Below are 16,828 nucleotides of genomic sequence, written 5' to 3' on the forward strand. Positions count from 1 at the left end.
CATTAGTTGGCAGATGCATAAGGAAACCAGGAAAGGGACAGATCTACAATTCTAATAGGAGACTTGAACACATCTCTTTCAGAATTCAAAAAGATCCATATTGAAACCAAAAAACAACAACAAAAAAATGAAAAATGCAACACTTTTGATGAAGTAGAACTATGTATACATAACACAGGATACATATGCATATATGATGTATATATATGATCTATATACATGTACATATGTATATACATATATACGTATATGTGATTTTTCAAACATTTCTGGAACATATAAACTCACCACATATTGAGCTATATATTCCAAGAGAAATAAATCAAGTGGGCAACATTCTTTCAATATAGAATAAAATTTAGTCAAAAATTATTTTTTATATTGAAGAAAAACTTCTTTTTATATACTTCAGAACTTTCAGAATTAGTAGGAAACAAATACCAATGAGTTTACCATTTATTAAAACTTGTGGGGCAGCCAGATGGCTCAGCTGGTTAGAGCGCGAGCTCTCAACAACAAGGTTGCCAGTTCAATTCCCGCATGGGATGGTGGGCTGCGCCCCCTGCAACTAAAGATTGAAAACGGTGACTGGACTTGGAGCTGAGCTGCACCCTCCACAGCTAGATTGAAGGACAACGACTTGGAGCTGATGGGCCCTGGAGAAACACTGTTCCCCAATATTATTCCCCAATAAAATTAAAAACAAAACAAAAAAGAACTTGTGAACTCTTAATGTTTTTTGTTTTGTTGGTTTTTTTTTAATGTGGGGGATGCACAACTGTTCATTGAATCATTGTTCTTTAAATAGTGCATATACATTATATACTTTTTTCATATTTATTTCTCAATTGTTTTAGAGGAAATGAAAGCCAAAGAGGCTAAAAAGGGCTGAGGTGCATCGAACCACTTTGGCATTAAATAGCTAATTTTTAAAAGAAATTTTGTATTATATAAAATATATTTTTCTGGTAACTTTAAAATGCATTTTGTATTTATTCCACTAGGAAATTCTATCTAACTTTTAAATATTTAGGTCGAAAGATTTTTCTCTCCTTAGTCCTAACACATACATATTATTAATTTACTCTATACTTCAGCATTTCAACACATCACATTACAATGATACTTATGCTAAAATTACCAGGTTTCATATTTGAAATATTATTATTACCTTTACCTAATCATATTTAACCCTGGCAATTTCAACTTTTGAATAGAACCGAGGCATTCTGTTATTTGATCTGAGAAGATGTTGATTTAAAGGTTTATCATAGAAGCTCTTCTGTACCAATCCAGGGATATGTTGTAATTGAAGTCACTAACTTTCAATAAGTATGTACAATATGATTTCATTTTCCATACTAACTTCAGGCACAAAAATAGTACTAGGCACCAACTTGAAAAGTAAACTACAAATGGTTACAAAGAAGAAAACTTGAAGTTGCAATGGAACTAAAAAGACAATTGTTATAATTCTGGTCAAATATACATAGCCACTTTGCAGCAGTATATTATTAACTGGAATTTTCTTTGGAGAGAGATTCTCATTTTAATTAAGACTATTGTACTTCAGTGTATGGGTAGTCTGTTCATTCACTCTATAGTTGATTGTCACGGAGATGACAGGCTTGTTTAGAGATTTCCAAAGATACCACTTGATTTTACTTTCCCTCTTTTTGTCTTTCCCATCTGTTGCTTCTTAGCTTAACTTTTGTTATCTGTTCTTAACAATTCTCTTGACATTGAGTCCTTTGACATTTTCAAATATAAATGGATAAATGGCAAAATGTTTCCTATCAAAGAAGAAGTAGATAATTTGGGGGTTTTTTTACATTTCTTTTTTTTTTTTTTTCCCTGAGTGCAGCTAATTTCCCAGGACCAGTCTTTGAGTGTGAATTGAGAGAATGAACTTAAACTCCGAGAGCCTCAGACTCTCTTCAGGTCTCCCCTACTATATACTATAATAGTTTTATAAAAGGACAGCTGCCCTGGGTGATACTGCATTTCACCTCTCCAGTGTAGAAATAATATGTAGAATACCAGGAACACAGACATCTTTGATTTGTCTTCTCCCCCATTCAAAATGAGCGGCAGCTGTGATTCCTTGAAATTTCAAGAAGAGTTAAGTACGTAGGTGGTAAGGTTTTTCCATTATAAATGCTTTTCCATTACACATACTGCCGCTCCGGGCACACTGATTGCATGATGGCTGTTGTTAATCCATTTTATCTTGATCCATTTTCAAGAACCCCACTATTCAGGGCTGACGCTTTCTCAGATCTCCAGTTTTTCTTACAACCTTTGAAAATTACGAGATTATAACTATGGTTTTCATCTGCTAACCCAGTGTTGGAATCTCCTTTACAACCACAACAAATTGTAACCTCCCCACCTCACCCCCGTCTCTGGGGATCATTAATACGTTCTCCATCTGTATAATTTTGTCATTTCAAGAATGTTATATAAATGGAGTCATACAGTATGTGACCTTTTGACAATTGTTTTTCCACTTAGCATAATACCCTTAATATCCACCCAAGTTGTTGTGTATATTAATAGTTAGTTCCTTTTCCTTACTGAGTAGTATTCCACAGTATGGATATATCACAATTTTTTCAGCCATTCACATTTTAAGGAATATTTTAATTGCTTTGAGTTTTGGACTTTAGAGGTACTGTGAACTTTTCTACACAGGTTTTTGTAGTAAGTTTTTGTTTTCTGCAATGGATGTCCAACAATAGCAACTGCTGTGCTGTATGATTATTGCTTTTTTTTTTAAGATTTTATTGGGGAAGGGGAACAGGACTTTATTGGGGAACAGTGTGTACTTCCAGGACTTTTTTCCCAAGTCACGTTGTTGTCCTTTCAATCTTAGTTGTGGAGGGTGCCGTTCAGCTTCAAGTTGTTGTCCTTTCAGTCTTAGTTGTGGAGGGCGCAGTTCAGCTCCAGGTTCAGTTGCCGTTGCTAGTTGCAGGGGGCGCAGCCCACCATCCCTTGCGGAAATCGAGGAATCGAACTGGCAACCTTGTGGTTGAGAGCCCACTGGCCCATGTGGGAATTGAACCGGCAGCCTTCGGAGTTAGGAGCATGGAGCTCTAACCGCCTGAGCCACCGGGCCGGCCCTGATTATTGCATTTTTGATTTTGTAGAAACTGCCGTATTCTTTTCCAAAGTGGCTGTACCATTTTACATTCCAAACTGCCATTATGAGTGAGCCAGTTTCTCTGCATCCTTGCCATCATTTGGTGTTATCACTATTTTTTTCAGCTTTCTTAATATATAATTGACATACAACATTGCATAAGTTTAAGGATATACAATGTGTTGATTTGATGCACTTATATATTTCAAGATGATTGCCACCATAGTGGTAGCTAACACCGTCAACACATCATATAATTGCCTTTGTGTGTGTGTGTGGTAGAACACTTAAGATCTACTCTCTTAGAAACTTTCAAGTATACGATGCAATATTATCAACGAAAATCACCATGCTGTATATTAGATCCCCAGAACTTCATCTTACAAGTGGAAGTGTGTAGCCTTTGACCAACATCTCCCCTTGTCTCCAACTCCCCGTCCTCTGGGAAACACCGTTCCAGTCTGCTTCCATGAATTTCCTTATTCTAGATTCCATATATAAGTAAAATCACACAGTATTTGTCTTTTTCTGTTTGACTTCTTTCACTTAGCATGATATCCACAAAGTTCATCCATTTTGCTGCAAATGGCAGGATTTCCTTCTTTCTCATGGCTGAATAATATCTCATTGTGTGTGTGTGTGTGTGTGTGTGTGTGTGTGTGTGATCTTGTTTATCCACTCATCCACTGATGAACACTTAGGTTGTTTCCATATCTTGGCTATTGTGAATAATGCTGCAGTGAACGTGGGATACCTCTTTGAGATCCTGTTTGCATTTCCTTTGCATATATGCCCAGAAAAGGGATTGCTGGATCATATGGTAGTTCTACTTTTAATTTTTTATGGAACCTCCATTCTGTTTTTCATTGCGGCTGTACCAGTTCACATTCCCACCAACGGTGCACAAGGGTTCCCTTTTCGCCCCATCCTCGCCAACACTTACCTTGTCTTTTGGATTATAGACATTCTAACAGGTGTGAGGTGACATCTCATTGTATTGTTGCCACTATTTTTTATTTCAGCCGTTCTGATAGTTTTATAGTGATATTTCATTGTGCTCTTAATTTACATTTCCTCAATGGCAAATGATATTCAATACCTTTTCGTGCGCTTATTTGCCACCTGTATGTCTTCTTTGGTGACACGTCATTTCAAGTGTTTTGCTCATTTTTTAACTAGGTTTGTTGCTTTTTCACTGTTACGCTTGGGGAGTTCCTTATATATTCTGAGTACAAGTCTTTTGTCGAGTATGACATTTACAAATATTTTCTCCCAGTCTATAGCTTCTCTTTTCTTTGTCTTAATAGTGCCTTTCACAACACAACTTTTAAAATTTTGATTAAATGTATACCTGAGTATTTATCTTCTCCGGAGTGATTGTAAATAGCATTGTATTTTTAATTTTGGTTTTTTCCAGATGTTCATTGCTAAAATATAGAAACATGACTGATTTTTCTGTGTTGTTCTTGTACATGACACTACTAAACATGCTAATTACTTCTAGGAGACTTGTAGATTCCTTAGGATTTTCTATGTACACAACCATGTCCTCTGCAAATAGGGACAGTATTATTCTTTTCCAATCTGTATGCTTTCTCTTTTTCTTTACTTTTTTAAAAAAAATTGCATTATTGCACTGCCTAGAACTTCCAGTACTATGTCGCATATCACATTTGGAAATTCCAAATTACACTTTATCTGTCACTTCATTGGTCAAATTTTTCAATGTTATACTGTTGATATTTAGTTACTTCTTTCATCAAATAAAGTAAAATTCCATATTTAAGTTTAATATAACAACAGAATGGCTCATATTCTGTCCATAAAAGATCACCGAATTTCTTCTATATCCATCAAATAATTGTGAATTTATTTATTCTAATTACAGGATTTTATCAATCACAAGTAATAAGGATACAAGATGGCATTTTAAGATAGAGTTTCTTATGTCATTTCCATGACTAGTTTTACTTATGAGGGCAGAGGACAACTTGAAAGTCATTTTCCTAGGGTTGCAGATGTTTAACTTTCCCCAATAATTGTCCTTCTGCTTTGGTATTCAGTGGTCATTTCTGTGACAACAATTCACATCATAAAAGCTCTTTGAACTACGGATATTCTTTTTCCCTATTAAAGATGAAGAACTTAGAGACAGAGTTTATGAATGTTATTCCGGTGGCAATACTGAACACGGTAAAGAATCATGCCGTTTTATTCACCTGACAGCTGTCTTCATTTCATGAATAGTTAAATGAAGGAATAGCCACATTTAAGGAGAAAAATATTTTCTTGGGCTTCATGAACTACTGTGATTTTTATGAGAATTATTCCTTCTTTACTCCCGCAGAAAATTGCTTGCGTCATTCTTAGTGTATTTGACTCTGCTGTTTCTCCTAGTTGCTTATGTATTTGTCTCACCTATTTTATTGCAAACTCAGAAAAAGAGAGAAACATTCTTTGTTGCACACCGAGAACCCCCAACTCAGTGGCTAGTATATTATAGTCAGAAAAATGATTGAACTAATGATTTCTTGTTAGTCTCAATACCAAAGAACTACAACGTATTATTAGTTCAGTGCATGCTGTTCATCACCCATCTACGATTTCTGGTTTGCAAACAACCAATAGGTACAAGTTAATGTTAAATAGGCCACATATTCTTCCCCAAGGAGATTATACAGTGTGAGGATTGGCTCAGTGTGAAGCTCAGAGATGTGTTGGAGTCTTTGGGAATCCTATCACAGTCATGTGCCACATAATGACATTTCTGTCAATGATGGACTGCATATACAAAAGTGGTCCTATGAGATTACAATAGAGCTGAAAACTCCTATTGCCTAGTGACGTCACAGCCATTGTGACATCATAGCACAATGCATTATTCATGTGTCTGTGGTGACGCTGGTGTAAATAAACCTAATGTGCTGCCAGTCGTATAAATGTACAGCAGACACAATTATAGTAATAGTTCAGTACATAACACTGGATAATGATAATAAATGACTATGTTACTGGTTTATGTATTTACTATACTATACTTTTCATTATTTTACAGTGTACTCTTACTACTTAAAAAAGTTTGCTGTCAAACAGTATGCCGTGTTACACCAGCAGCAGCCTTGCACATCTCGAGTTTACCACATCTCCTAATTGCATCATTTTCTCTTGTGCTTAATTTAATCTCCTGTTGTTTTGTACAGTGACAGGCTGTACGTACAGGCTTGCAGCAATAGGCTATACCATACGGCCTAGGTGTGCAGTAGGCTCTAGCACTTAGGTTTGTGTAACTGCACTCTGATGTTTGCACAATGATGAAATTACCCAATGATGCATTTCTCAGTACATATCTCAGCCGCTAAGTGACACAGGACTGTACAAATAAAGATGCTATAAATATTTGTCTATACCTCTGTGTGTATATATGTACATATATGTAAACACACACACACTTTTATTTTAGTGCATGTTTAACTTTTTAACAAACTGATAAATTGTTTTCCAAAGTGACTGTACTGTTTTGCATTCTCCTCTCAATGTATGAGTTCTAGCCACTTTACATTCTGCAAACATTTGGTATGTCAGTCTTTTTAATTTTAGCCATTTTAATAGGTGTGTGGCAGTACCTCATTGTGGTCTTAATTTGCATTTTAATAACGACTAATAATGTTAAGCATCTTTTCATGTGCTTGCATTTGGAGATATTTTATCTCAAAAAATTTCCTCCAGTGTATGGCTTCTCTTTTCATTCTCTAGTAGTGTCTTTCAAAGAGCAAAAATTAATTTTAATGAAGCCCAATTTATTAGTATAATTTTTATGGATTTCTTTTATATTATGAATTTGGTGTAGAAATAATATTTCCATTAATCAAGGTCACACAAACTTTCTTTCTCTAAAAGTTTTAAATTTTAAAATTTTACATTTATGTCTTGACCCATTTTGAGTTCATTTTATATGGCGTTATGGTTCATTTTTTTTTTGCTTCTAGATAGACAATTATTATAGCTCAATTTGCTGAAAAGAATAATTTTATTCATTATATTGCCTTTGAGCATTTGTAGAAAATGAGTTAACCATAGGTTTTTTTCTTGTTTTTTTTTTTTATTATGTTGCACCAATCTATGTGTCTAACTTTATACCAATACTACATTGTAGCTTTATGATGAGTCTTGAAATCAGATGCTGTAAGTATTCCAACTTTGTTTTACTTTAGCAAAATTGTTTTGATTTTTCCAGGTCCTTTCAATTTCCATATGAACTTTAGAACAAGCTTTTCAATTTCTGGCCCCCAAAACACACAATGAACCCCCCAAAACAAGCCTCTCATTGCTGACTTGTTTTTAATTGTTTTTTTCTCATTATGAGTTGTAAGTTTTGACTGCATGCCAACTAATGTAATTTTTACCATAAATATTATTGTACATCCATAAATTGTAATTTCCTACCAAATTGCCAGATAATGTTTTAGCATTGGGTTAAAGTTGTTTTTCCAAATTACTACTTTATAAGGAAAATTCAATACATGTGTAAGAAAATGTTCTTAAATGTTTTTTTTGTTTTTTTGGGTAAGGGGAACAGGACTTTATTGGCGAACAGTGTGTACTTCCAGGACTGTTTTTCCAAGTCAGGTTGTTGTCCTTTCAATCTTAGTTGTGGAGGGCGCAGCTCAGCTCCAGGTTCAGTTGCCGTTGCTATTTGCAGGGGGCACAGCCCACCATCCCTTGCGGGAGTTGAACCAACAACCTTGTGGTTGAGAGGACGCGCTCCAACCAACTGAGCCATCTGGGAGTTCAGTGGCAGCTCAGCTCCAGGTGCCGTGTTCAATCTTAGTTGCAGGGGGTACTGCCCACCATCCCTTGCGGGACTCGAGGAGTTGAACCGGCAACCTTGTGGTTGAGAGCCCACTGGCCCATGTGGGAATCGAACCGGCAGCCTTCGGAGTTAGGAGAATGGAGCTCTAACCGCCTGAGCCACCGGGCCGGCCCTGTTCTTAAATGTTTTGTTTTGCCAAGTTGTCCTTGAACAATGTGGATGCGTCTCACTAACCATATGCAATAAGTGATTTATCTAAAGTTATACAGGTAGTAAATGGTAGAGCCCCATATAAGTCCTGTCAGTCTGACACCAGGAGCTGTGTTTGTAATAGTTATACTTTATGTCTTAGCAGGGGAAATAGAATCAAAGCTGTACCTTAAAAAGTATAGTACGACTTGATAGGAATCTTTGAGAAACAAGAGGAGTAAATTTTGAGCAAAGTCACAAATGCCAGAGTATTACAGTTGATTTGGGAGAAATACTAATACACCAGATTAGATAGAAAGGATACTGCATGGGAAGATGTAAAAAGTGCTAAAGCTGGGAAGGCAGGCTTGAGCAAAAGAGTAAAGAACCTTGATTGAAAGATTGAGGTGTTTTTCTTGAAGTTTTTTGAACAATGGAATGTTATCACCTACCTGTTTTCTTGTGTTTGTTTTTTTTTTACCCTACGCAGCCTGCCCTCACCACCTACCTGTTCTCAAAGAAAGTGTCCCTGGTGTTATAAGAAAAACAGATTATTGAGGAGAGAGGAGGTGACTAGAGACGGACCATTTAGTCCAGGCTTCAAGTATTAATGTTCCGAAATAGGGCAGTGACAGTGAAAATGGAGATGAGGAAATAGATGCAAGCAATTGTACAGAAAAAGAACAGATAGGGGTAAGGAGTAAGTCAGAGGGAGCTAATGATGTGGAAGGAAATAAATTTAAAGGTTAATTTTAGAGAAAGCAATTCATATATTCAAATGAAGACAATGATCTTTGAGTGAAAATGGTCTTCCACTTTTTTTCCTGTTAATCTAGTATTTTATTGGCTCCTGTAAATTTCATTTAGATTCCAAAAGAGCCAAAAGGTTTTGCATGGTTCTGAATTAGTTTTCTAAGGAAAAGATTAACAGAGTATTAAAGAGAGTCATCTTTGAGATCTCAAATATCATCCTCCAACCATTACCCACTCCAAAAGTAGAAAGCAATAAAATGAATGTAAAGTGCAGGCTGGAAATGTAGTTGTTTCCAACTATTTTTAAAGGAATCACAAAAATATGCAGAAATGTGGTGACAATCGGTATATACTAGCAATCGGTACTTGAAATGTTAGGTTAAAAACATTTACATGTTAAAAATTCTCCAGAAATCTGTTTTTCATTTAAAGTCACTTCTGTTGTATGTAATAGCTTTGAAACCACTTAAAAATTACTTCAATACATTCAAAATTGTCAGTTCTGTTAACTGAAAGCCACAAAGGCATTCTAAATGTAATTAACAAGTAGTTCAAGAAATTTCAAAACCAAATGATAGTTGTATTATAGATGCAAGTAAAATAAAATACTTGAGACACATAATTCATATCAAAATAGAAAATTCAATATAACTTCTAGGGATGTAAAAATGGCCAAAGTATCTTTCAAGCGATTAAAATTAATGAGAGGAAACGTTCCTTTCTTCGTTCACTACAAAGGGTTACTGGACAAAGAAAATATGCAAATTTTAAGATGTGCCAAGTAAGATGTTAGTTTGCAGAAAGTGATGGTCTGTTGTTATGTGATGTCCCCAAGAACAGAGATAGAATCACTATTAGAAGCTACAGCTTAAAACACAACTGCAAACAAGCAAACAAACAAGTTCAGGAAACAGAAGTACAGAATAGACAAATACATCCAAAGACAGGTTATCCTGTTCAGAAAGTACTGAGTTTATTAATTTAATCGCTGCACGTATTTGAGCACAGGTTAAAGAATGTCTCATAGTGTAGATGCCTTCTGCTTCATAGAGAAATTTAAGCATATGAGACATATGTCCCTTGAAATTATTATCCAGTCACCTGTGAATTTCCCCACCTTCAGAGTGGGAGGTTCTTATTCCCGTTTTGAGAAAATCCCTCATTGTTCAGTATTGTTCCATCTCGTCTAGGATGCTATGTAGGACTTTCCAAATGCATTTTCAAATTCTCCCTTTATTTACCTTTTTCCTATAAAAACTAAAACTGCTCAAGAAGCTCCTATGGTAAAAAAAAAAAAAAAGAAAAGAAACACAAACGAGGGCTTGGACTGCCATAGCCCCTTTAAATTACTATTCTCTCTCGTCTTTGTATTACAGTCAGTCCTCAAAAAAAAAAAAAAAAATCCACAAATGACATATTAACTTCCTCAGCGACAGTATGGTTTTCAAAAATAATTTATGAAATATATCTGATGTATAAAAAAGTGTAAAAAATGGTAAAACAAACAGCCATATACCCACCAACTAGACTAAGAAATAAAATATTACCAGCACGGTCAATACTACGTGTACCAGCCGGATCACATGGCCCTCCACCTCCCACCCTGTAGCGCTAACTTGGGTCCTAATTTAGGTGTTTTTTGTTGCCTAAGACATGTCTTCACCTTGTACAAAATAAGTTAAATAGGTAGTACAAAGTCTGGAAGTTTTAGAAGATTGACATTAGCTATTTCCTGAATATTGGATGGAAATCACCTATAAAGCCACCAGAGTCCATTCATATATGGCAAGGTGGTGAAGAGTAGATTTTAACTCCTGATTCCATTTCTTTAATGGTTTTAAATCTATCAGGTTTTAAATCTATTACTGTATTTTCTGATACAGTAATCCCCCCTTATCTGCAGGGGATACATTCCAAGACCTCCAGTGGATGCCTGAAACAGATAGTATGGAACCCTATACGTGCTGTTTTTTCTTGTACAGACATACCTATGATAAAGTTCAATTTGTACCTTAGGCACAGGAAGAGATTAACAACAAAAACTAATAAAATAGAACAATTATAACAATATACTGTAATAAAAGAATGTTCTTTCTCTCTCTCTTTCTAATAGCCCAGATGGCTATTAAGTAACCAATGAGTGGGTAGCATATATAGTATGGATACAATGGAAAAGGGGACCATTCAATTCCCAGGCAGGAAAGAGCGGGATGGTGTGACACTTCCTCATGCTACTCAGAACGACGGGTAATTTAAAACTTACGAATTGTTTATTTCTGGAATTTTCCAAATAATATTTTCAGACCACCGTTGCCCACAGATAAGTGAAACTGTGTAAGGGGAACTACTGTACTTTATCTTCTTGAGTTATGGAATCCTGGATTTCTCCCAAGGACACAGCTTACCCTATGCATGTTTTTCACACAACCCTACTACTATTAAGCCTGAAGATGCTGTAGGAGTCCTTCTTGATCCTCTTCACTGCTTCTAGATTGTTCTTCCCTCAAACACTCAGTTTTGAATCGCATATTTTTAGAATATGCCACCCACTCTCCCTCCCGGTTGCAGTAATCTACATATCCCTGGGTGCTCTTCCTCATTTCTTGAACATTTAATTGCAGTCTCACTGACATGCACTCTCCTTGTCACAAATAGCGGTTATTTCATCATCTACACTGATGATTCTTAAAGCATGTCCAACATTTTAACCTCTCTTGCATGTTCTTTATTCCTTTCTACTGCTGCTACCTATTTCCATGGTCATACCTGAAGGGAACCAAACTTTTGCCACCCTGAAGCTGCTTTTTGGGACATTGATTTTAAGCTGTTTCTTAAGAAACAAGACTCAGAAAGAACCTTTGACCTTCCCTCTTTCCTGCCCAAGAGATTCAGACAGGAAATCTTAGAATGCTGCCTTAGCCTAATTTGAATGAAGTCTGATACAAAGAGGACACCGGGTAGGCACCTGTTAGCTAAATACCCCTGTTGTTTCTGAGTGGCCTAGCAAGAATTTGCCCGCCTTGTGTGTTCTGCTCTTCCTTGCCTACCTGTAAATCACCCATTCTCACTTCTGAAATCTAATACTCCAACTCCTCTCTTTTCTCCTTTGTCAAGAATGTCTGTGCTCCATATACTAAAGCACATATACTAAACTATAGTATATGTGTTGCAGCACATATACTAAAACTGGAACAATACGGAGATTAGCACGGGCCCTGTGCAAGGATGACACACAACTTCATGAAGCATTCCATATTTTTATGACCAATGTGCTTGCTGTACAACTGAAGCTGAGGTAGAATAATATTGAATGTCAACTGTAAGAAAAAAAAGAAAAAGAAAAAAAAAACATATATATAGTCACGGGATGTGGAGTACAGCATAGGGAATATAGTCAATGGAATTGTAACAGCCATATACGATGTCAGAGGGGTAGTAGATTGGGGGAGTTATCACTTTGTGAGGGGTGTAAATGTCTAACTATTGTGTTGCTTTGTACACCTGACACTAATTTAAAAAAAAAAGAAAGAAAGAAATGTCTTATATACTCAAGGTTGCTTCACTGTCTTTGGAATTTTCATGCTTAGGTGAATTCCCACGCATACGTATTAAAACTTTGATTTTTCTCCTATCAGTCTATTTCTGTTAATCTTAATCTAATTATTAGCCCAACTAGAAGAACATACCAGCTGGGAGGAAAAATATTTTTGTTTTAGCCTCCCTAGACCCTCATCATCCTCATGCCATGATTTGAATCATTAACCATTTAAAATTCATGATCCATCAATACAATCAGTTGGCTGCATACACTCTCAACTCTCCTCCACTTCACTTGCTTCATTCTCTTCATCTTCCTCATTGGGAAGAACCCATAACCTGATTAAACTGAACTCGGCCTCTGCTCACATTTCCCCAAGAAGTTTACCTGGCTGAGAGAAAAACACACAGCTATGCTGACTAGCCTTGCTTTAACCTGAGGATTGCTATTTCAAGTAGGTGTGTAACACATTCACACTCATTGCTCATAGAAAACTATTTTCTATCTTCTCCTTTCTCTTAAAATCCCCAGTACTATCCCCCGTCCTTATTATCTGCTGATATTGCTTATTTACGTACTTATTTCCTCGCTTCCTCGTAACTAAGAAAATTAAAGAAATTAGAAGAGAATTTCCATGAGCTGCCACCATCACAACTTCCTACCTACATCTGCCTCCATATACTCTCCATTCTCTCTCCTATTATATGAAATAATGGTGTGCCTAGCTAATGCCAATCACTCCAGTTGGTGCTGGATTCTTCACTGCTTGCTTACTCTTAGCAATGCTCACCGCTCTAGCCTGCGTCACCATTTCCCACCCATAGTGCCTCTTTTCCAAATTTATATAAAACTCTTGACACACAGTTCTCTGTGTAGCTGTTAATCTGTGTCTCTTTGTACAGCAAAACACCTCAAAATTGTGGTATATATTCACTGTCTCCATTCTTCTCTTCCCATTCTCTTGGAATCCATGCTAATCTCGATGCCTTGACCAAAACTGCTTTTATAAAGCCTACCAATGACCCCTACATTGCAAAGCCCAACGTGATTCTTTTTTTTTTTGTTAATTTAATTGGGGAATAGTGTGTTTTTCCAGGGCCCATCAGCTCCAAGTCAAGTCGTTGTTTTCAGTCTAGTTGTGGAGGGCGCAACTCACTGGCTCTTGTGGGAATCGAACCAACGACCTTGGTGTTAGGAGCATTGCGTTCTAACCAACTAAGCCAACTGGCCCTCCCCCAATGTGATTCTTAACTTGCTTTAAACATCAGCAGCGTTTAACACAGTTGATTACTCCCTTATCCTTGAAATGCTTTCTTTAATAGGCTTCCCAAAACTCTTAGTTTACTGTAAAAATCCTTCTCATTATTTTGTACTTCTTCTTCCTTATCTATCCGATCTCTAAACTTTGTGGTACTCCAGAGCTCCGTCCTTGAGTCTTTCCTCTTTTCTAGTTATCCTATTAGTGATCACAGCCAGTATTATAGCTTTTAATACCATGTTTCCCCAGCATAGATCCCTCTAGTAAACTCTTGACTCATATATCCATCCAATGGCCCCTACATCCCCATTTGGAAGTCTACTGATACGCAAATTTGCTCTTCTTCTCTCACAAACTTGTTTCTGCAACAGCCATTTTCATCGTAATTAATGGCAATTCTATACCTATAGGGCTCAAGGACAAACATTTTGATATCATCCTTCAATTCCCCTTTTCTCTCATTCCCTGTCTCCTCCATGTCAGAGCCGATCGGTGGCTCTGTCCTCTATTTATATCTGATCATCTCTGACTACCCACACTGTTATCACCCTGGGCCCAATACACCATCATTTTTCACATGGATTTCTTCTATAGTCCATGCTGCTGTAATAATCTCTTTTGAAAAAAAGTCTCCCTGCTTCAACAACTCTTGTCAAACAATGATACAGGCACAAGCAGCTTGTAAGAGAACAGATAAAATAAGTTAATGATGATTGACAGAATTAGGAAAGTAGGATGTGGCATCCCAGCTCCAATACTTCTTTTTTTTTATTAGTTTCAGGTGTACAAAACAATGTAATAGTTAGACATTTATCATTTATCCCCCTCACAAAGTGATAACCCCCTCCCCCAATCTACTACCCCTCTGACATCGTATGTAGCTGTTACAATTCCACTGACTCTATTCCCAATGCTGTAGTCCACATCCCGTGATATATATATATATATATATCATATATATATATATGATATATATATATATATATATATAATTATAGTTGACATTCAGTATTATTTAGCTTCAGCTTTGGGTGTACACTGCAGTGGTCAGGCACCTACACCGTCCATGAAGTGGTCTCTCTAATAAGACAAGTGTCCATCAAATACCCTACCAAATCTTTACACCATTAGTGATTATTAATTGTGACTTTGAGCAAGTTACTTAATCTCAATGCTTCGTTTTCCTCATCTATAAAATATGGATAATAGTAAGACCTACTTTGTACGTCATTCTGAGTATTACGCAAGTTAATATATGTAAAGTGGTGAGGAGATTGCCTGGCAATTGCTATATACCTGGTAAGATATTATTATGAGATAAGCCATGAAACACCAGTAGAGTTTCCATAAGTAGATTATCTATAGAGATGGTTTTCTGTATGCAATTAAGGACCTTTTGAAAATCTTAAATGAATATACAACAAAACCATGTTACATTTCATCTCCATAATTTATCATTAGTGAGAATTTTGATAAAGGTTATATTTACATTTATCTTTTGTGATCAATAAAAAATGTTTCTTACGACATTAAATTATATACTTTAAAGATTATAGAAAAGTTCAATTCATTCAATTCAGTGAATAATTATAATTATATTTTGCTACCCTAATTGTAAGGGTGAAATTTGGTAAATCAATAACATAATTAGAATTAGCAAGTTTGCAGTTAGATCCACCCTGATATTCAGCTATATTCTGTTTCTCTGCTCACTGATTAACTAATGAACTCTATTTTATTCCCTTTCACAGGACTACCCATACATCGTTAATCCACTTAATTAACAAAATCCTAACCTGGAAAGGGCAATTTTTTAATCCTCAGGTACCCAAACACCAGTATACACATAAAGCCCCAGGCTACATCCCAGAGTCCAGAGATAACATTTTCTTAAAACAGACCAGACCCCAGGAAGCCACGTCAGCCCTGGACCTGCCTGACCAACTCCCCCTGCTTTTCTTTCCACCAACCATGTCTCTTGATTTTTAACTTTTTCAAGTGGCAGGCAGCCGGATCTTAGCGTGGTATCACAATGAGAATTATATACAATAAATGTTGATGCATGTGCTTTATATAAAGAAGATAAATTATCCCCAATGTTAATTTTATTGAAGTTTGGGAAAAGCATATCTGTTTAAATAGAAAACAGCTGCTAGGGCATCACTTTACTATGTACATTAAGAACAGCTTGAGTAAAAGTAGGTTTGTAGCATCTTGTTTCTTTCCTTCTTATTATTCGTTACCATCAATACTTTTGTTTATTGATTCATCTATTTTCTGCTCGTCTCTCAAGACAATGTAATCTCCCTGAGGCGAGTGTACACAACCCTTCTTGTACCCCATTTTGTGCTCAGCAACTACAACAGTGCCTGGGACTTCCAATAACTCAGTAAATATCTTTTGGAGGATTGCATAAATGGCTGCATAGATACACGGAGGAACTAATAATTCAGAAATTCAGATGAAGCAGGAAAAAAGATCGAGCGCCCTGGTGACAAAGAACTTAATGAAGCTCATTACAGGCAATGGGCCCAACAATTCTAAACTCAGTGTTAGTATAAAATCATTACTCCATTTTTCTTGGGATATGGGACTCTTCCAGACTCATTTCTCATCGGCAGCTTGGGTCATGGATCAAGGAAGTACAGGCATACCTTGTTTTACTGTGTTTTGCTTTATTGCACTTTGCAGATATTGTGTTTTTTACAAATTAAAGGCTTGTGTCAACCCCGCATGAACCAACCCTAGCCCCACAATTTTTCCAACAGGCTCAGATGATGCTTAGCCCTTTTTAGCAATAAAGTGTATTTTAATTAATGTATGTACACTGATTTTAAAAGCATAATGCATACACAATAGACTACAATATGGTAGAAGCAGAACTTTTATATGCACTGGGAAATTTTTAAAAATTGTGTGACTTGCTTTATTGCAATATTGTTTACCATGCTAAAGGTCTGGCTGCTCAGCAGGTTTATTCAGAAGGCCAGCATTCTGGGAGGATGGCAGAGTTCTGTCCAAAGGCCATCTCTGCCCGCCCCACCCCCCTTTGCCCCCAGCAGGGCCAAAAGGTTTTATAGGCTCCTAAGGAGGGCAGAACAAAGGATAAAGGGGGATGGGGAGATGGACATGGCCTGG

The 16,828-nt window shown here is 36.6% G+C and overlaps 1 pseudogene; it reads left to right on the forward strand.

Moving 5' to 3' along the window:
• The first annotated feature begins 12,057 nt into the window (after positions 1-12,057).
• LOC117030327 (uncharacterized) lies at positions 12,058-12,154 on the forward strand (annotated as a pseudogene).
• The last annotated feature ends 4,674 nt before the right edge of the window (positions 12,155-16,828 follow it).

Source organism: Rhinolophus ferrumequinum, chromosome X (genome assembly GCF_004115265.2).
Source record: "Rhinolophus ferrumequinum isolate MPI-CBG mRhiFer1 chromosome X, mRhiFer1_v1.p, whole genome shotgun sequence".
In the NCBI taxonomy this organism is placed as follows: Eukaryota; Metazoa; Chordata; class Mammalia; order Chiroptera; family Rhinolophidae; genus Rhinolophus; species Rhinolophus ferrumequinum.